Consider the following 22,771-nt stretch of genomic DNA (forward strand, 5'->3'; position numbering starts at 1 on the left):
TTAGCATTCTGTCATTCAAAAATTAGAATTTTGGATAACTTACCCACAGGAACTACGCAAAAAAAAAAGGAAAAAATGCGCCCAAGTTTCTCCGGTGCAATCAAGTTTTCTGTACAGCTGCTACAGCGTATAATCAAGGCTACCGAAAATAGATCCATCTTTTGGTAGTCTCGGTATAATGAAGTATGAGCCGCGGCGCATGAAACTTTAACCACGGCCCGGTGGTGGCCTGTGACATATCGTTGCAAGAAAAACGATCATGGCTAACTTTAACCTTAAATAAAACAAAAACTGGCTAGGCTAGAAGGCTGCAATTGGTTATGTTTGATGATTGGAGGGTGGATGATCAATATACCAATTTGCACCCCTCAGCCTCAGCAGATTTTAAGATCTGAGGGCGGACAGAAAAAATGCGGACTGAATAAAGTGCGGACGGACAGACAAAGCCGGCACAATAGTTTTCTTTTACAGAAAACTAAAAAGGTTACTTAGCAACTGCAGAGCCTTTGGCTTTACTTGGTAAATCCATCTCAAAGCTCTCTCTTGTGGAGTCTTGGAAATACTACGTTTTCATTCTCCCATGGACAGGAACAATCGTTTGTCGATTGTTCCCTTAGTGGATTGTTGCCTTTTATTTGTGTTTTTTTTGCTGGCGAGTTGACGTCTGTCGTGGAGTGCTTGACAGCGTCAGTCAGGTTCATAACAGCAACGAGCCAGGTTCTGGAGGGCAGAACACCGATGGTCCAGGGCAGCAGCAAGTCCGTTGGGGTAGCAGCAGGTCTTCGTACCTGTGAGTCAGGTTCGTAGCAGCAACAAGTCAGGTTCTGGAGGGCAGATCGACCGATGGCCCAAGGTAGCAGCAGCAGGTATCAGTACCTGCGAGTCAGGTCATTAGCAGAGCAGCGGAGAGTATTTGAGGACGAGATGGTTGCCGTGTCGGCTCTGTCATGGTCGTCGTAGATGGAGGAGGACGTCAGTACGTTTCTTGGAGGACTAGATGGTTGCCGTGTCGGCTCTGTCGCGGTCGTCGGTACTGGAGGAGGACGTCAGCACTGTGCTTGAGGACGAGATGGTTGTCGTGTCGACTCTGTCGGAGTTGTCCTGCAGTGTTCCTGCCAAGCAGCTTGGGGCTGTTTCGATGGCTCTATTGAGTTCGTCTGCTAATACCGTTTCCTTCATTTTGTATTTATGCTGCTCTTTTTGTTATACCGCCTTGGTATCATATTATTTATACTGCATGAGTGTTGTTCGTGTTATTTCATTATTAATTATGTTGTAAGCTACGCTAGCATATTTATGCTACCTGTTGTTTATTCGTGATGTTTGTTGAACTGCCCATGCCTATGTTTTTGATAATTTTTTTTTATATGCTACCTGTTGTTTATTCGTGATGTTTGTTGAACTGCCCATGCCTATGTTTTTGATAATTTTTTTAATGTTCATTTATGTACTGACTCTATTTTATTTTTTCTTTGGTTTTGATTGTTGCTGCTGTAATGAGTTTAATTCATTTGTATAATGTTCATTTTACTTATTCTAATTGAACCTTGACTCAACTGTAAATATTGTAAATAAATTAATTTTAAGGTAACTTTTGTATTTCTTTTTGCTCCTCCCTCGTTTGTTTGTCACCTCTCGTCAGTCATTTCGGCCCAATTGCTTGTTTATTTTAAAGAACCTGTCGATCTCGAGAGGCGAGATCATAATACATGGAATATAAGCAATGTTCAGGGCACTGATTTTGGGTCACTGATTTTTCTAAAAAGGGTATTAAGTGTTCAAGATGTCAATAATACTCATGTATGTATTTATGTACGTATGTATAAATAATTACCACGATTTGCAAGATAAGCAACTAAGTGTTCACCCTGACAGTTTCACAAATTTGTATATACACACGCATACATATATATATACAGTATGTGTTTATATGTATAAATACATAAACATATATATATATATATATAAAATATATATATATATATATACACACACACATACTTATACAACATGTAACGATGAAAGAGCCTTAACTATGAAGAGGTAAATTTAAATGAATATAACTACATTATTAAAAAAACTGCACTGCACACTTTACCATCAATACTGACCCAGACATCATCTACTGCTGGAAAACACCTCTCTTACCTGCAAAAGGAAAATACGATTATTATTATTTATTATTATTTATTATTATTTATTATTATTTATTATTATTTATTATTATTTATTATTATTTATTATTTATTATTATTTATTACTCGGAAGATGAACCCTATCCATAAAGAACAAGCCCACCATAGGGGCCATTGACTTGTGGCGTTCATTAGGAAGAATTGAAGGTAAAGGGAAATACATAGAGGTCTCATATTAAAAAACAATAAATTAATACAGTAAATAGTTATAATTTTGAGAGTTGTTAAGAGTCGAACACAGATGAAAGATATAACTGAATGACTGCAAGAGTAGAAGGGCTCGATGTGTATTTGCAACTGACGATGTACTGTATATCTACAAATGACGATGTAAATTTACATCTGACTATGTATATTTGCAACAGACGATGTAAATTTACAACTGACGATGTAAATTTGCAAATTTATAACTAACGATGTATTTGCGACTGACGATGTAAATTTACAACTAACGATGTATTTGTAGATGACGATGTATATTTGCAATTGACGATGTAAATTTGCAACTGACGATGTATATTTGCAACTGATGATGTAAATTTGCAACTGACGAACTTATATTTGTAAATGACGATGTAAATTTGCAACTGACAATGCATATTTGGAACTGACGATGCATATTTGGAACTGGCGATGTAAATTTGCAACTGACGATGTAAATTTGCAACTGACGATGTAAATTTGCAACTGACGATGTATATTTGCAACTGACAATGCATATTTGCAACTGACGATGTATATTTGAAACTGACGATGTAAATTTGCAACTGGCGATGTATATTTGCAACTGACGATGTGTATTTGCAACTGACGATGTAAGTATTACTTGAGAGAATGTAAGGAGGAGAGTCATTTAATTTTTAATCAAATTAAATAATAGCACTGACGAGGGGACTATGTTTCAGAAAAATAGCTAACATTAACATTTATGTATCAGGGGAAAAACCAGCTAACATCAACATTTATCTAGCGCTTGTATATGATGGTCTGCATGTCCGCGTGACTCAGCATTTGCGTGTTGAGTCATTATAATGAAGATCTAGTTGAGTCATGGACTGAGTCACTGTTGTTCATCTGTCTCGTAAAGTAATACTTAAATTGGTGATATTACTTGAATTGATACCTGGAATATGTTAAAGGCTAATAATATATACCTCATGATCATTCATTCAATATGATTGTAGTTTATATATTCTTGAGAATGTTTGTATGTATACACACACACACACACACACAAACATTCTCAAGAATATTCCACATAACCTCCCAAGTATTAAGAGAGTAATCTCATTATAAAATGAAACTTTCATCAAAATCTGCCAAAGGTAAGTGATGAGATTTTATTTCTCAACATTTCTGACCCAAGAACCAATGGGGGAGGATGAAGAGGGAGGGGGCGATATACGCATGCTCATTAGCCCACATTTGCCCAACTTAAATTTTTTCTTGCGCAATGCAAACCACGCCGAGTCGCCGAATTAAAATTGGTCTCATGTGATTAACTATTCAGTTCCAGGTGATATACTCAGTAGGAAATGTTTTCCGTGCATGGAAAATATTGTGTGTTTTGAAAAGCGTAATTACATCCTCTCTTTTCAGCTTCATGTAATTTTTTTTAACTTGCTTCTAATGATATGAGATGGCTTTGAGCTAAGAAAAAAATAAAACAAGTACAAAATGCGCCAAAGTTTCTTCGGCCCAATCGAGTTTTATGTACAGCATAATAATCCACTGAAATTTTATCTATCTTTCAGTGGGTCTCGGTATAATGCTGGAGCCGTGGAAGAAACAGCACGGCACGTTGGTGGCCTATCCTATAGTTTTAAGACCTCTGATTATGGGCTAACTTTGACCGTAAGAAAAAACTAGGCTAGAGAATGAAATTTGTATGATCACCATACAAAAACCAGCCCAATACTTTTCTTTGAAGATCTGAAAACAGAAAAAACACGATTAAATAAAGTGCGGACGACAGACAAAACCGGCACAATAGTTTTTCCATAACTAAGAAAAACACGATTGAGCAAATGATAAGTTTGCCCAAACCATCTAAGTTAAATGTATATCTAAGTGAGTCTGAGTTATTGAATATACGAATTTTCAAGAAAATGGGCGAGTTAGAGTATTATTGAAAAAATTGGGAAAACAACAATTTTTTAGCTATTAATCCTATCATAATGAAGTTCTCCGCTTCAAAGTTTATAGCAATAAAGTAAGATACTCTATAAAAAATCAAGCTTCTAGTTAAATCCCCCACCCCTTTTAAATTCCACCCTCCCTCCCTCCCTTCCTTTTCCTCACCATCTTTGGGTCTGAGTTAGAAAATGATATTTACAGAGGGACGATACAATACAATAATACAATATAATACATTATAATCTCTGCAATCTGCTTCCAGGTTGTCCATATTAACACTGCAGTGGCTATAAGGAACCTACCCCCACATTCCCCTAACCTCCAGGGCCATACCCAGAACACCCCACCCCCAATCCCGGCAACAGCTGCAAAAGACGCAAAAGAAGGGCATTAGGGCTGGAATACCCATTCCAATGCCCTCGATATACGCTCTTTTTTGCAACAAGTGCCCTCAGGCTGGTTGGAAATGTCCATACCACTTGCTGCAGAAGCCTGAAGCCTGAGATTAAGAGTGGTTTTATAAAGCGTTTGATCAAAGACTGGGTTTGCAATGTCAAAGCACGCGGAGGAAAGGTTTTAATTCATTAGCGAAGGGAAATATTCAACATTATTTTCAGATTGTTCAAAAAAGCAGGAGACTGGGGTATACTTCTCGAACGAAGGAACTACCGGATTAATATAAAATAAAACGAGTAAGAAACGCGCCGAACTCAGCCACGGCCCATAAAACTCTTGGCCGCGGCCCATGAAACTCAGCCACGGTCATGTGGTGGCCTAAGCTGTTGGTACCTATAGCGCTGTCAGAAATACGATTATGACTAACGTTAACCTTAAATAGAATAAAAAAAAAAACTACTGAGGCTAGAGGGCTGCAATTTGGTATTTTGATGATTGGAGGATGGAAGATAAACATACCAATTTGCAGCCCTCTTGCCTCAGTAGTTTTTAAGGTCTGAGGGCGGACAGAAAAGGTGCTGACAGAAAAAAGCGCGAACGGACAGACAAAGCCGGCACAAGAGTTTTCTTTTACAGAAAAATAAAAGGTTTGAAAGATGCAACAGGAGGAAAACCTCGCAGTCACACTGCACTGTTAGAGAGGGCTGAGTAGAGGGAATGGACGAAAGAGAATATGAACGGAGGTACGGTAACGGGAAAAAACAGCGAAAAACATTAAAGCAGTGCTTACAGTGCACGACGTGAGGTGTATACTGACGGCACTTCCCCACCCTACGAGACCGAATTACTGAACAGCAACAAACCAGTAATTCTCATGTATTAGTTCCGAATAATCCCGCCCCCCCCCCCCCGCCCTTTTTCTATTTCCCTTTGATTCGATTTATGTTCAGCCAAATTGGAAAGGCTCACCCATTTCATGAGTGGATCGGTGTGATAAACGCTGGGTTAATTCTGCCGAAAGACCCCTGGATCTACTAGCGTTCAGTTTTAATGGGTTATTGTTTACCTACTGGCCTTATTGTTTACCACACACACACACACACACACACACATCGTATATAACCATCTATATATATATATATATATATATATATATATATATATATATATATATATATATATATATATATATATATATATATATATATATATATATACACATCAGGATTAGTTTCCGCACAGTAGCAGAATCCCCAGAGCACTCCAAACATCAGGAACCATTCAAAGCAATGGCTTGAGAACGAAGATTTTAAACTGCCAACCTCAAGACTTAACAATCTTAGAGTCGTTATTTATAAAACAACTCATACCATCATTAAATACTCATACATCCGCTGGTCAATTGTATTTAGCTTAACTCTACTGTGGTGGCTTCTTTCCATTTAGTTCTTACTGTTTCACCTCTAGGTTGGTTGTGTTTTTATTCTTATTTATTTCATTTTTACTGTAACATTTTAAGTGTATTCTAAGACTGTATGTTTTATCTTTTCTTGTGCACAGCCCTGAAGATGTAATGAAAAATAAATAAGACAGCCTAGTGATCATATGCTTCCTGGACAAAAGTGATTATAATATATATATATATATATCATCACATTACCACAGTCCTTTCAATGGCTTGGAAATAGTCGAAACTGGTCAGGACCTATACCCTGTCTCTTATTTTTCGCCTATGGTAATGTGTGATAAATGAATCACTTACAAAAGTGATTATAATAATCATATACATTTTTTTTTGTGAATTTTTCGTTAATCTGAAAATTTGGACGTTGCCTACTCCTAAGGGTATCAAAATACAGACTTAGAAAAGTTCTCCGGCATCAAATAAAACTAGTGTTTAAGTACACTTAAACTGAATAGAGAAGAACTTGTGTAAGCAATAACTGCACTTACTTCTAACAAAAAAATCTCTCTCTCTCTCTCACACACACACACACACATTAGAATCTACACCTGTCATGGCAAAGAAGAACTCTCTCTCCCTCTCTCTCTCTCATTAGAATCTACATATCTACATCTGTCATTGCAAAGAAGATTTCTCTCTCTCTCTCTCTCTCTCTCTCTCTCTCTCTGTAAACAACTGTGCGTGCGGTATGCACGCGCGCAAAGCTGATGAAACTCTACAATTTACAAAAGTTTCGGCACAAGAAACTCGATTCAATTTCACCACTTCTAAGAAAACAGCCCCAAGCAAATATCTTATGCGAGATCTTGGTTTACAAAGGAACGTGCAACTTTTTAGTTTTCTGTCAAAGAAAACTATTGTCGGCTTTGTCAGTCCGCCAGCACTTTATTCTGTCCGCACTTTTTCTCTCCGCCCTCAGATCTTAAAAACTACTGAGGCTAGAGGGCTGCAAATTGTTATGTTGAGCACCCACCCTCCAATCATCAAACATACCAAATTGCAGCCCTCTAGCGTCAGTAGTGTTTATTTTATTTAAGGCAACGATGTACGATAGGCCACCATGGCCCGTGATAAAGTTTCATGGGCCGCGGCTCATACAGCGTTATGCCCAGACCACCGAAAGATAGATCTATTTTAAGTGGCCTTGATTAGACCTATACGCTGTAGCGGCTGTGCAGAAAATCTCGACTGCGCCTAAGAAACTTCGGCGCATTTTTCACTTGTTAATAAACAACTGAGACAATGCACTAGAATAAAAATATACTATAATGTCTGTTTCATGACAATTCCCTTCTGTGAAATTTGTTTAATTTTGCTAGAAGCTTTACATACATTTAGCATACTAAGTAAAGCAAGTCACGAGGGACATGAACAGTCAAATACTGTTTGTATGTAAAAACATAATTTACGTTGATAATCGTAGCAAAAAACCGCAATAATCACAAAGCAGCATGAACAAAAAAAAATTATTATTTTTATTTTATATATATATAGTTATATATATATTATATATATATACATATATATATATATATCATCATATAAGCATTCCATCAGTGTTAATAACTGTCATCATAGAAGTCATTCCACCTCAGATCCGTAATATCTATAATACATGAAACTGTAAATCCGTTGATAACAATGTTAATGTTAACAAATGAAACTGCAAAATAATAAACTTGTAAATATCAATGATGTTAATAAAAGAACTGAACCTAAATGAACTAATAAATCCGTTAATAACAATGTTAATAAATTAACTTGCAAATCTGTTGATAACTGAGGTTAATAAATAAAATCAAATCCCTTTGATTAATAATGCGAACAAAGTTAATAAATGAACCTGTAAATCCGTTTTAATAATAAACTTGTAAATCCGCTGATAACAATGTTAATAAACTCGTAAATCCACTGATAACAATGATATCAACTTTACGGAATTCAGCGACAACACCATTAGCTAATTAAAGCGACCAATATTATGCAACAGGACAGTTAATTAATTTACCCCCGGAACAAAAGCAAAGGGTATAATTACACATCTCTTTACACAACCAGACTGCGCCAACTGCATTATACATTAAAAGGACTCACTTTTCTGACGGACAGCTTTCAAAGCTCCTCGTCATCTTTAATCACAAGTATTTAAACTACGAATTCGCACGGTGGGTAAATAGGGCCGAATTTCTTTTCCATAAAGCTGAACGATCCCTAAACGATTGAGTTTAAATTGTCGCGTCTACAGCGCAAATGGAATGACTGTAATATATTCCGTTACGAAGAAAGACAGCACCGGGAACTATGAGGTAATTCAGGAAACTGAGAGTAGGTAGGTTTGAAAGGTGTAACAGGAGGAAAACCTCGCAGTTGCACTATGAAATGATTGTTAGGGGAGGGTAGATAGCAAGATGGAAGAAAGACAATATGAATGGAGGTACAGTCAAAGAAATGAAAGGGGTTGCAGCTAGGGGACAAAGGGAAGCTGCAAGAACAGTGGAACTGATTTTATACAAGATCTTTTCATTTCTTCTTACTATTCTTTTTTTTTTTTCAGGGCTGATATCTGCTAAGAGCTAGCCTCTGTGCATAATCTGGATAAGGGGAATGACATTAGTTCTGAATGCAGTAACTTTTTTATATTTATTATATTTATATAATATATATAATGCACACATATATATAACTTCAACATCATTTTTTATATATCAGATTTTTTATATATATTGCCATTTTTTTCATTTATAGGAGGGGTTAAAAAACCAACAACATGAATTTTTTGATAAATTTTTCCTACCATTTTTTCATTTCTTCAGGAGGGTTACCATTTTCATCTCAGATCTTAACCGGAATGAAAATGCATCGAATAGTGAACGAAAATAGATTTTATTTATGACAATCAAAATAGACATGACTGGATAACTAAAAAAATATATAAATTAATAAACAAATAAAAAAAAACAGTCGTGAATATCCTGATGACATGAGAAGGAGCAAGGACTATAATAAAAAAAAAAAATCTAAAATATTAAAAAAACATACAAGACACAAGAAAACCAAACATTTACTTACTGAGGCTAAAACTTTTTCCATTCTTATAAAAACATCGTTTGGCGGTAGGTACAGGTTGGTTACCAGGAAGAGTAAATTCTTCCAGTCAGTATGTGATAAAAATTATTTCTTTTCCCTGAACTTAAGTGTTTACACCGTGTGTGTAAGGGAAGAGCAGTGGATTCAAAGAATTCATTCAGAGAAAGTAAACCAGGAATGGGAAGACACTGCAGCAAATATATTTATATAAACTACATAATTAAATGTTTGGGCCAAGCATGTCAGAACAGTTTGATTTTTGTAGCGTAAAATTTGTCCATGAAAGAAGTAAATGCAGTGGGCACCATGCTTTTCAATAAGTAAATGAAAAAATGGGAGATTCTGAGCACACAAACCGTTGTTTACAAAATGCAATTCTCGCGTGTGTATGTATGTATGTGTGTATGTATATGATATATACATGATGTATATATACACATATATATGTACATATTAGTATATATTAGCTGACCAAACAGGCGCTGCCCAGGAAAACTCTGAAGTCCTCAAAAATATTTTCCTGTATCTCCTTTAAATTGTTTTATCATGTAAAGTGTGTGTGTGTGTATGTATATAAATATAAATAAATAAATAAATAAATATATATATATATATATATATATATATATATATATACATATACATATATATATATATATATATATATATATATATATATATATATATATATTCTTTGTTACATTTGACCAAACCTAATGCTGTAAAGTATTCAGTAGCAAACAGCATCAATGCTCAACTTCACCTGATCCACTGAAAAGTCATTTAAAATCGACGAAAGGCAACCATCACTGTCTAAAATTGCAAAAAAAAAATACCTTATAACTTCATTCGGAGCTTCGAATATCTCGTCTACTTAGGTTTCTCCCTCCCTCTCCGTTGTTTCAGTTTTCCTATGGAAGATGATGCCTCTTAAGTTGTGGAGATGATGTCTGCACAAGCCCCTCACACCGTTTAATTAATGACAGACTGATGACAAACAAATGTAAGGCCTAACACCCCCTCTTCTCTCTCTCTCTCTCTCTTTCTCACTCCCTCCTAACACACCCATTCACTATCATAGGATTCAACATCCTCAGGCTGTGTATCCACCATCACATAGTGACTTGCAACTGATAAAAGACATGTCAGCAGGTGTAACTATTCCAGACGCCCTGGCAATATTTTTATGAAGATAAATCGCGAATAATTTACACTTTTAAAGCATCTTGTTATGGAAAATCTATTATAAATATTGTATATTAAATTTAACACTCTGTAACAATATTTTTATAAAATAATACGATTTATATTTTTCATAATAGCAGTGTGAAGGGAAGCTGGAGCTTCGTCGAGTTCCTCTAATTTTATGCATTTTCAATGATAATTTCATCGAGTTTTATATCAATAATTATCATAAATCATGATTTTATTGATCTGATAAAGAATTTTTTGGATTTATTGTTGTAGGTTAATCATACGTCTGACAGCGCCTGGAAGATAAGGTGGGGCGTCAGGTGAAAAATGAGAATTAACCCATCAAGCACTAAAGGAAACAGTGACATAAAAACGAAAATTTCATTTGTTTTGTTTGTGTTTGAACGTCTGTCACGGATAAGGGTTTAATTTTGAGTTATAAACCTTTCTAGGGTGACACAGAGGTCGTGTGCAAAATTTTGTTTGGGTCTGTTATGCAGTTTGGATTTCTATAGCGTCCAAACAAATATAAAAATTTTATAGTGAAGTCACCTGCATCTATTGTGATTTTTAAGCATACACACACATATACAGTATACACTAACTATATATATATATATATATATATATATATATATATATATATATATATATATATATATATATATATATATATATATATATATATATATATATATATATATATATATATATATATATATATATATATATATATATATAGAGAGAGAGAGAGAGAGAGAGAGAGAGAGAGAGAGAGAGAGAGAGAGAGAGAGAGAGAGAGCTAAAAATAAAAAAAAAAAAAAAATAAGGTATATCTCGAAGTTTTACTTCATTCATGAAAGAATTCAGAACACACACACACACACAAGAGAGAGAGAGAGAGAGAGAGAGAGAGAGAGAGAGAGAGAGAGAGAGAGAGAGAGAGAGAGAGAGAAAACGCACACAGCCATATCCCAGCTCGTCCAGCAGCCAACCCCTTTAAGGACAGAGAGAGAAAAAAATAATCATCTCGCATGCTGGTTTGGTAAATGAAAGTCTAATGGAACTTCAAGAAATCCCATCACTGGAGGGATGCATTTCCTAAGGAGCATGAAAATAATCTGACCTTTCAGCCCGGGGAACCCTCTCCCCCTTCCCATCCCCTCCCTGCTCTCGGACACCCCTAACACCCCAGCCTCCCCTCTAAAGTCACGGGTCAAGATCAGACGGGAGGGTCAAAATATGAATTTCGGAAGTGGACTACCCAATGTTGCCTGTCACCTGGTTCTCATATTAAGCGTGACTGGTATCACAGTTCGCTTTTCCCCTTTCTCTCTCTCTCTCTCTCTCTCTCTCTCTCTCTCTCTCTTGCTTTATTACTAACCTCTCTCTGCAGAACGTGATCAATTAAAAAAGAAATTGCATGAAGGACATCTCAGTATAATACCTTTCAATTTTGTCCATACTTATATTGCACATTAACCTACATTAAATGTATAATACATGATCAATTAAAAAAAGAATACATACATACATAAAGGCATCCATATATATATGAACATTACCGCGCATAAATACATATATATGATCACAAACACACATACATAAACCTTTATACTAAAAAAAAACACACACACACACAAACACACATTATTCAGAAGATAAACCCTATTCATATGAAACAAGCCCACAGGGGCCATTGCCATTAACTTAAAATTCAAGCTTCCAAAGAATATGGGGCTCATTAGAAAGATGTAACAGAAGGATTATTATTATTATTATTATTATTATTATTATTATTATTATTATTATTATTATTATTATTATATTCAGAAGATGAATACATTCATATGAAACAACCCCCTAAAGGGCCATCAACTTAAAATTCAAGTTTCCAAAGAATATGGGGGTCATTAGAAAAAAGTACATAGGTAATGGAAATATAAAAAGAGGAGATCACTTATAAAAGGAAAAAACAAATTAACAAATTAATAAATAAACAGTAAAAAATGTAAGTAAATTATTAAAATACAAGAATTGTATTAGGGTAGTTACACATCTTCGTTTGAACTTAAGAACCATAATTTATCTCTTATGAATAAATGGCTGGCATATACTGTACCATTTAATGAACCAGTATTCCGTTCATAAAGGACGACCATCTTTTATTTAAAAATAAAAGTGTAAATACACACACTTCAGTCAAACACTAGCGGGTCGAGGGGGCACCTGGGCACGTGCCCCATGAAAAATAATGACAAAATAATGGAATCTTTTATTGAAAATTTAGATAATAAAACACTATAAATGAGAAAAAATAATAAAAATAATAATACTGAAGATTTAGAAAAAACATTAAAAATCTGTTATTAGAAGTAATAAAATCCAGAAAAAATAAATAATAACAACAATGATAATAACAATAATCTTAATGAATATATATATGTGTATAATATGAAAATTGGTGGCCCCCATGAAATTTTTTGGATACGCTAGTGCAGTCAAACAACCCCATAAATATTTCTTAAAAGCTTGGAATCCAAGTCATGAGTTCTCTGTATTTGAATGAGGCCGTATTCAGTTACCATTTATCTATCGGCTGTATATTCAACAACAGAAGATATAGTAGAGGTCGTTAAACCAAAACAAGCGTTGGGAGAAATATGGAAAATATTAATAAACCTCATTAAAACGGAAACGGAATCACAATCCGGACATGCCGTCTTTCCCACACACATCATTAGGCGTGAAACACAGCGAACACTTGACGTTCCTATGCAAATGAATGGCTTTCAGTACCATTCCATTCCAGATTTCTAAGGGGGTTATGCCCGGTTCAATATCCTCACAATCTTCGCCTTTGGAGCAAAACCCCGGTGTGAATTTAAGGACAGATATAGCCGTGAAGGAAAGAGAGAGAGAGAGAGAGAGAGAGAGAGAGAGAGAGAGAGAGAGAGAGAGAGAGAGAGAGAGAGAGAGCACCCGTCTTGTTATTTCAAACATGGCATTACCAAGGAAACTTACACACGTTATCAGTAAAATCTGGTGATGTGTGGAAATACAACTTCACACAATATGCAAGGTTGCTTTCTCCTCCTCACATGCAGGCCTTTCGCCTTCAAGGAAAATGAAGGCCTTTCGAGAGAAAGGAAAATGAAAGTAATCAGAGACATTCCATTCGAGAGAAAGGAAAATTAAAGTAATCAGAGATATTCCATTCACCTTTGGAGTCTTGTTAAAAATTTCAGAGACCTAGGCAGGGGTTGGGTTCATTACACCAGCAGCCATTTATTTATTTATATGAAGATTAGGCTATAAAGCCAAGCTCTGGGAAAGGAATATAGAGTTTAGGCCAAAGGCCAAGCACTGGGACCTATGAGATCATTCAGCGCAAAAACGGGAAATTGAGAGTTTAAAGGTTTGAAAGGTGTAACAGGAGGAAAACCTCCTGTTTTGAAATAATTGTTGGGAGAGGGTGGATAGCAAGATGGAAGAAAGATAACATGAAAGGGGGTACAGTAAAAGGACCCCACCACACAATTCAATATTTCTTTATGCACTTAGTATCTGTTTGAGCCATGCTTCAATATAAATTATATATATATGTATATATATATATATATATATATATATATATATATATATATATATATATATATATATATTACATATACTGTATATGTGTGTGTGTACATATATGAGTTGGCCTCAGAGAGAGAGAGAGAGAGAGAGAGAGAGAGAGAGAGAGAGAGAGAGAGAGAGAGAGAGAGTTTATGACAAACACTAATTTTAGAGAGAGAAAGAGAGAGAAGAGAGAGAGAGAGAGAGAGAGAGAGAGAGAGAGAGAGAGAGAGAGAGAATTAACGACAAACACTTTAATTTTAGAGAGAGAGAAAGCGAGAGAAGTAGCGGCAAACTTTATTTTAATTTGAGAGAGAGAGAGAGAGACACTTTAATTTTAGAGAGAGAGAAAGAGAGAGAAGTAGCGACAAACTTTATTCTAATGAGAGAGAGAGAGAGAGAGAGAGAGAGAGAGAGAGAGAGAGAGAGAGAGAGAGAGAGAAGAGGTTCCATTTGCATATTAACATTTTATCGGAAAGCATTTTGGGCGGGCTGAGGCTCACCTTCAATTTGATTTTATGTCAATTTAAAGTGAGTTACCTAAAGGGATTACCTAAAGGAGTTCCCTAAAGGTGTTAGGGTAAGAGATCTAATGAGAGGGGAAACGGTGGGTAATTTTGTCCCAGAGCAGGTGCTTTAACGGTAAATGTGTACTCCTTTAATGCACTTTTTTTTTTTTTTTTTTAAATGACTCGGAAAGACACATTTAATTGTTGTTTCTTAAAAGTACTGTTTGCCAGTGGCATTTGATTCCATACTATATTTCATTTTATAATATTCGTTCCCTGGTATGTGGTTCCTGTTGGGATGTGGGCCATTTCTTAGATTCATTTTACTTAAAACCAGGAGATTGTAGTGACTGGTTTTGCCTAGGAGAACAATTGGCAAACTCCTGTCTTTGTAATGAAAAAATATATTTCTTGTGTAGTTTATAGAAACCATTTATTAACTCATGAAACCTGTGAAAAAAATAAAATATATATATATATATATATATATTTATCTATCTGTATATATATATATATATATATATATATATATATATATATATATATATATATATAATATATATATATATATATATATATATATATATATATATATAACAAATTTATAACTAACAGAAAAATCAGGGAGGATATTCATCCACGCATCGGACGAACGAAATAACAACTTGCACATACTGTCTGGAGATGAATCACAAAAAAAAAATAAATAAAGACAAAGAAGAATTGACAGAGAGAGGAAAGACAAAGAAGAATTTGACAGAGAAGAAAAGAACCTTAGAATGTTTCTGCATACCTCATTAACACTATTGCACTAGACCCGGGACGCGAATTATGCTCTCAGGTCCTTTGAGACACAAGAAGACAGAGAGAGAGAGAGAGAGAGAGAGAGAGAGAGAGAGAGAGAGAGAGAGAGAGAGAGAGAGAGAGAGAGAGAGAGAGAAAATCACGTCACTCAATTATGGAAACGGAGATTCAAAATGTAGAGAGAGAAAGATGGCTGGGGATCATCTCATAAAGTTGAAAGGAGAGAGAGAGAGAGAGAGAGAGAGAGAGAGAGAGAGAGAGAGAGAGAGAGAGAGGCACGTCAGTTTCTTGTGATTCAAAGAGACAGATGAAAGATGGCTGACGGATCATCTCATAATGTTTAAAGATTGAGGAATCACTTTGTCTTCAGAGAGAAGAGAGAGAGAAAATATACGTCATTCAGTTATGAAACATGTTTCAAAATTTGTTGAAGAACAAACCTGATTGGGGATCATCTTATGATGTTTAAATCAAAGAGGAGAGGGGGTCATGTCTAATTTCACTGGATGAAGATAAATGAATGACGTATGACGAAAAAAATAAGTCATGTCTCGGACTGAACAAACGTCACAATGTCTTCAGCAAGAGAGATGAAAAATATAACAAACGTCAGTAATTTTCTCTTTCCAAGCTGTGTTGGAACGATAAGACTTATTGCTCTCTGTTAGGGTTTTTTTCCAAAACTGGAACAAATGCCCATGTCTAATTTCTCTCTCTCTCTCTCTCAGCATTAAAACACATGGAGCAAAATTCAGCGTGGTCTTAAACTCTCTCTCTCTTTCTCTTAACATCTCTCTCTCTCTCTCTCTCTCTCTCTCTCTCTCTCTCTCTCTCTCTCTCTCTCTCTCTCTCTCTCTCTAAAACTTAACAAATCTCTCACAATCTCTCTCTCTCTCTCTCTCTCTCTCTCTCTCTCTCTCTCTCTCTCATGAATACAGAAAATAACCCATGCATCACAACTCGGCAACCATTCCCCTCATGTCAAAATCGACGCTCAAGACGCGAAAATCATTTCTGCAAAGGAATAAAAATACAAGAAACCCAGGCAGAGAGTTTAACAGAGCACATAATAATAATAATCGCATGACAAGAAAACCCGAATTTAATTCTGTCGGTGGGGAGAAAACACAAAGGTCGAGGGAGGAGGAGGGGGGGAGGGGGGAGGGGAGGTTAGTGACAGAGCCCTAGGGGAGGGGGAGGTAAGGGTTGGAATAGGGGGTGGGGGTACAGTTAAGAGTAGACAATGGAAGCAGGCGATCACAATACAGACCTTCACCCATGAGAAATCATGAATATAAAGGCACCTCTGTGCTTAGCGAGAGAGAGAGAGAGAGAGAGAGAGAGAGAGAGAGAGAGAGAGAGAGAGAGAGGGGCAGGCCTTTAAGCTTTGAGAGAAAGAGAGAGAGAATTTGTTAAGCTTTGGAGAGAGAGAGAGAGAGAGAGAGAGAGAAAGAGAGAGAAACTTTTGTTAAGTTTTGTAGAGAGAGAAAGAGACAGACAGACAGACTGTAACTTTTGTTGAGTTTTGTAGAGAGACAGAGAGAGAGAGACAGAGAGAGAGAGAGAGAGAGAGAGAGAGAGAGAGAGAGACCTTTGTTAAGTTTTGTAGAGAGAGAGAGAGAGAGAGAGAGAGAGAGAGAGAGAGAGAGAGAGAGAGCGGAGAACACAACAGTTTCTATTGTGCAGTAAGGCAAACATAATTGGCTGGTACTGTGACTACCCTTGGAAGCAAGAGAGATACCAACGTTTGAACAGACAGGCATCTTAACATATCACCCCGGGAGACGTTTTGGTTCTTCGAGAAAATAATGTCCTTTCTTGGCGATGAGACGAGATCCTCTTTAAAAAAAAAAAAGAACAAAAAATTTTTGCTGAAAACGTAGATATTACACTTTGCTAAAATATAATATAAAAAAAGGGGTAATCTACAAACAAAGAACGATAAGTAAAAATGGTAGTAATCACATATATATATATATATATATATATATATATATATATATATAATATATATATATATATATAAAAAACAAATTAACAAAAGAAGGAACAATTACTATACATAGAACAAGAAGAAACAAACCTGGTATCCTGGTCATAGGGAACACACTTAATTTTTTGTGGGTCTACATTTACGAATTCGTTCTGCATGAAAGGAGCGTGTCCATCTTATTTTTTTTATTTCTATATTCACCTCGTCTTCTGTATATCGAGGAATGTCAATTTCTGCCACGTATATTGACGAGCTGTTAACAGTGCCTTTCTTTGAATGTTCTTGATTGCCTATTCAAATTCAAATTCTCGATAACGTAAGAACTACTTAAGAAAGATTATTGTTATTATTATTATTATTATTATTATTATTATTATTATTATTATTATATTATTATTACTATTATTATTATTATTATTATTATTATTATTATTATTTGAAGTTTGCCTCAAAGAGGGGTCTCCTTCAAGATATTATTATTATTATTATTATTATTATTATTATTATTATTATTATTATTACGAGCTTGATGGGCGCCGCTACACTGCGCTGGAACCCGACGCTTCCCGTCATGTCTCCCCTGCCTTCCCGAACCCCTACCTACCCCGCCCCCACAAACAAGATCCACTCTCATTTTATTATTATTATTATTATTATTATTATTAAGAAGAAGAGATGAACCCTATTCATATGGAACAAGCCCACCAAAGGGGCCACTGACTTGAAATTCAAGCTTCCAAAGCATTTACTCCTAAAAAAAATCGCATACTAGGTGGACCATATCATCTGACGAGTTTGCGCGCTGATTACGCATCAGTGACCTACATTAATACATCGGTAGCAGCGGGTGCAATAAAGATGCTTAACAGATGTTTGGCCTTGAAATAATGACCTTAATCCTGGAGGTGAGGAACCCCAAAATACCCTCCCTCAGACCTGGCGAATACCAATATTCAAACATTTCAGTTTTAGTTTGATTAAACCTGACGTATAGGTGTTCATGACAAGCGAAGATGAAATGCATTATTAACCTAATACATTTCTACTTGTATTTTAATAATTTACTTACATTTTAATTATTTATTTATTTGTTAGTTCATCTGTTTTCCTAATACCTGATCCCTTCTCTCTGTATTTCTCTTTATCTTCTGTTGCTTCTTTCTAATGAACAGCATATTCTTTGGAAGCTTGAATTTCAAATCAATAGCCCTGTTGTGGGCTTGTTCCATACGAATGGGTTTCATCTTCTGAATAATAATAATAATAATAATAATAATAATAATAATAATAATAATAATAATAATAATAATTGAATAAATTCAAGCTAAAGAATATGGTGTTCATCGGTTAAAAGAAAGAGGAGGTAAAGGGATATACAGAAAGAGATCTCACTTATTAAAAAAGACAAAAATAAATTAATAAATTAATGCATAGATAAAAACTGTATAAAAACGCAAGAACAGAACTGGGATAGTAATAACCGAGCAGAAGTGACCAGTCGACTCTGTATACACGTACTGCATCCGTTTTCTACGGAGATGACGTCACGTAACAAAAGTCTTGACAACGAAGTGGAGGTTATAATTAAACACCTGACACATCGGCTGCCTCATCCCTGCCAGTGGACGGGCTGCCAATATTCTGCTGCCTTTATTTTATTTTATTTTTTTTATTTGTCTCATCACTTTTTTCTCGAATTCATCGGCCGTTTATTCTGTATAAAGCGTTTACCTCTCATGTACCGTCGTAGTCTAGAATACCACCACCATTAAATATATTCTAACTTATTGTAAATACCACCAGTAAATATACTCTAACTTTACTTATCGTCGGTCAAATCGATGTCTTAAATGAGAATAATGGACGAAAAAAAATCTTTGCCTGTCATTTCAACATGTGTCCAATAACTGCACATCCGCAAAACTGTATCTGATTTTCTTTTTTGAAATTTGCTGTAAATATTTACAAAATACGGCGTTACAATAGAGACGAATCTCAAGTTTAAGAACAGAATAGAATATAGAATTTAGGTCAAAGGCCAAGCACCTGACCTATGAGGTCATTCAGCGCTGAAGGGGAAATTGGGAGTAGAAAGGTTTGACAGGTGTAACGGGAGGAAAACCTCGCATCTGCACCATGAACCAATTGTTAGGAGAGGGTGGACAGTAAGAAGGAAGAAAGAGAATATGAAAGGAGCTACAGTATAAAGGACGAAAGGGGTTGCAGCTAGGGGCCTAAGGAAGGCACGCTGCAAAGAACCATAAGTAATGCCTACAGTGCACCGCATGAGATGCACTGACGGCACCACCACCCTCCTTCTTCTTGACTTACAATAAGACTGAAGTTAATCTGCATCCCTCAAACGTAAACAAATTTGAATATCTGAATAAACATCCCAATATAAAGCAAAACAAAAGCTTTTATAATTATAAAAAGCTATTCGGGGTTTGGTGACATAAGCTAAGAAGATGGAAATTATGCAAATTAGGCTGGGTTTTATGCGAGTCTGATCCCGTTAGTAACAAAGAGAAAATAATTATATACCGTCAGGGGAACCTACATATAAAATAAATTTAAAATACCACCGCCAGTAAATACATTCTAAATTTACTTACTGTCAGTCAAATCGACGTCTCGAATAAGAAAAATAGACGAAAAACATCTCTACCAAAGATTTCATTATTTGCTGAACAATTGCACAGATGCAAAACTATAACGGAAGTTATTTATTTTTTTTACATTTACGCTAATCATTTACAAAAAATCAGTTACATTCAAGACGAATCTCACGTTTAAATTAAGCAATGAAAACTACTTGAAGTCGCCCTAGTTCATATCAATCAATAAATTAAGAGATGATTCACTTTCATAAAATTCTCACTTTCATAATTTTTTGCGTTCTCGTGGTCTTAATACCGCAGATACCAATAACATAATCTTTGCCATTCGTTCATATTGAGCAGTCAATAAAAATAATTTGAATCGCTGCAAGGACTTGCTTTATTGGACTTGGTAAATGACTTGGTAATGGACTTTCGTTTTTGGACTTGGTAAATGAAATTGAACCACGTCTGTGAAATCTAAACGATATTATTTTTCGTTAACTCGAAGTGTATCATGGCTTCACGCGCAAACTGTTTGCGATAAAGACAAGAGACATATCTTTCAGACGTGGTTTCATTTTAACATGCAAAAATGGATGCCTGTAAAACTGTAGTTCTCAAGCCGGGGGTATTTACCCCCGTGGGGGTCATAAAGCCGTTTCTGGGGTGGTTAACGAGACACTTTAATTCCAATTTGTAAAAAAAGGAACAATGCTTTAATTTTCATTTTTTACCAAGGAATAATGCCTAAAATCTAAATTCTTTATTTCTTAAGACTTGAGTAAAAGTAAAATTAATTTCTTACATACAAAATGCATTAGAAATTAAGCATTCTTTCCTTTATATTATAACTTCACATAACTGAAGAGAAATAAGGTAGGGGTATTGGTGATCTATCACACCACTGCCGGGGCAGGTAACGATACCAAAAAATCTGAGAACCACTGCTCTAAAAGATAACCCCCTCCCCCTTCTCCCCCGGCCCCTCTTAGTCTCGTTGTTTATCGGGGAGTGGGGGGGGTGGGATTGAGGACAACAAGTACCGCCCTCTGTAGGGAACGCCACTTGCGTATCAGTTTCAAGATCACAAAGCAAGACTACGAACTCTAGAAATCTCAAATGTGACAAGTGGCCACATTCTCGCGGGCAGAATTTGAATGAATACTTTACGAGGAACTGATCAATTGACTGAATTTTTCCGTGGTCTGGCGTCACAATATAAGTGAGAACCACTTCCCGTATATAAAAGAATAGCAATGAATTACGTAAATCAGGTAACCAACGAGATGTAAAAGTGTCTTCTCACATTTTCATAGATGACAGAGAGACCGGCATTTGTCCCGTATGACAACAGTACAAAAAAAGTTCAAAGACATCTAAAATTGAGAGTTCTGGATAATTTCCTATATTCATAAATAAATATATATATAACTTTATCAGCCAGTAACAAATAGTTCCTAAAGTTAAAAATAACTAATAAGAAAATATTTTACCCGCACTGCAGACGGATTTAAAATTTCCACTGACATACAATGTACAGCTTCTTCTTCTTCTTCATTTGATGAAATTATAATGTATGAGAAATTGCATTAAATGATGTACATTTTCCGTTGTGGGTCGTTTACAAAAGAAATCATTCTTCCTACAGTTGATTACATTCATAGGTCAAACTTTTTACTTCCCATCGAGAGAGAGAGAGAGAGAGAGAGAGAGAGAGAGAGAGAGAGAGAGAGAGAGAGAGAGAGAGAGAGAGAGACGGTTGATCCTGAATTTTTGACTCTGAAGACAAAAAGAGAGGAGAAAGAGAGAGAGAGAGAGAGAGAGAGAGAGAGAGAGAGAGAGAGAGAGAGAGAATTTTGATTCTGAAACAAATGAGAGAGAAAAAATTAAACTTTTGATTCTGAGAAGACAAATTGAAACTTTTGATTCTGATGACAAGAGAGAGAGAGAGAGAGAGAGAGAGAGAGAGAGAGAGAGAGAGAGAGAGAGAGAGAGAGAGAGATCAGCATGACGTCACTGGCCATCCCTAATCACTCCGAAGACACCAGAGACAAAGATGTCTCAATTAGAGATCAATAGCGGATCAATGGACGACTCTCCGTACACGCTTTGAGAGACAATAGGCCCCTCCATGGAAAGGGCCGCCTATTATATACAGCCTTAGAAATATTATGGGGGGAGTATGTCTGCGTCTGAGAGACGGACTGTTGTGAACAAGAGGATAGATAAGATACATAAGCTGAGGGGTGGGCTCTCTCTCTCTCTCTCTCTCTCTCTCTCTCTCTCTCTCTCTCTCTCTCTAACATGTTTTTGCAACTTTACACTCTCGCTCTGAATGTGATATAAGGGACATACACACACATACATATATATATATATATATATATATATATATATATATATATATATATATACAGTATATATAAATACATACAGTATATATATAAATATGTGTCTATATATATAGTGTATATATATATGTAATACATACATATATATATATGTATATTACAAATATATAGAAATTATATAAACATATTACATATAAAGATATATATGTGTATATATATAGAAATAATATATATATATATATATATATATATATATATATATATATATATATATATATATATATATATATATATATATATATATATATATATATAATATATATATATAAAAACACTAAACCACTTATTCAACCACTCCAAGAAAACAACCATCAACAAAAAATTCAAAATAAAAAAAATAACTCGGCTACTATTGAA

The sequence above is a fragment of the Macrobrachium rosenbergii genome, chromosome 52, assembly GCF_040412425.1.
Source record: "Macrobrachium rosenbergii isolate ZJJX-2024 chromosome 52, ASM4041242v1, whole genome shotgun sequence".
NCBI classification, from domain to species: Eukaryota; Metazoa; Arthropoda; class Malacostraca; order Decapoda; family Palaemonidae; genus Macrobrachium; species Macrobrachium rosenbergii.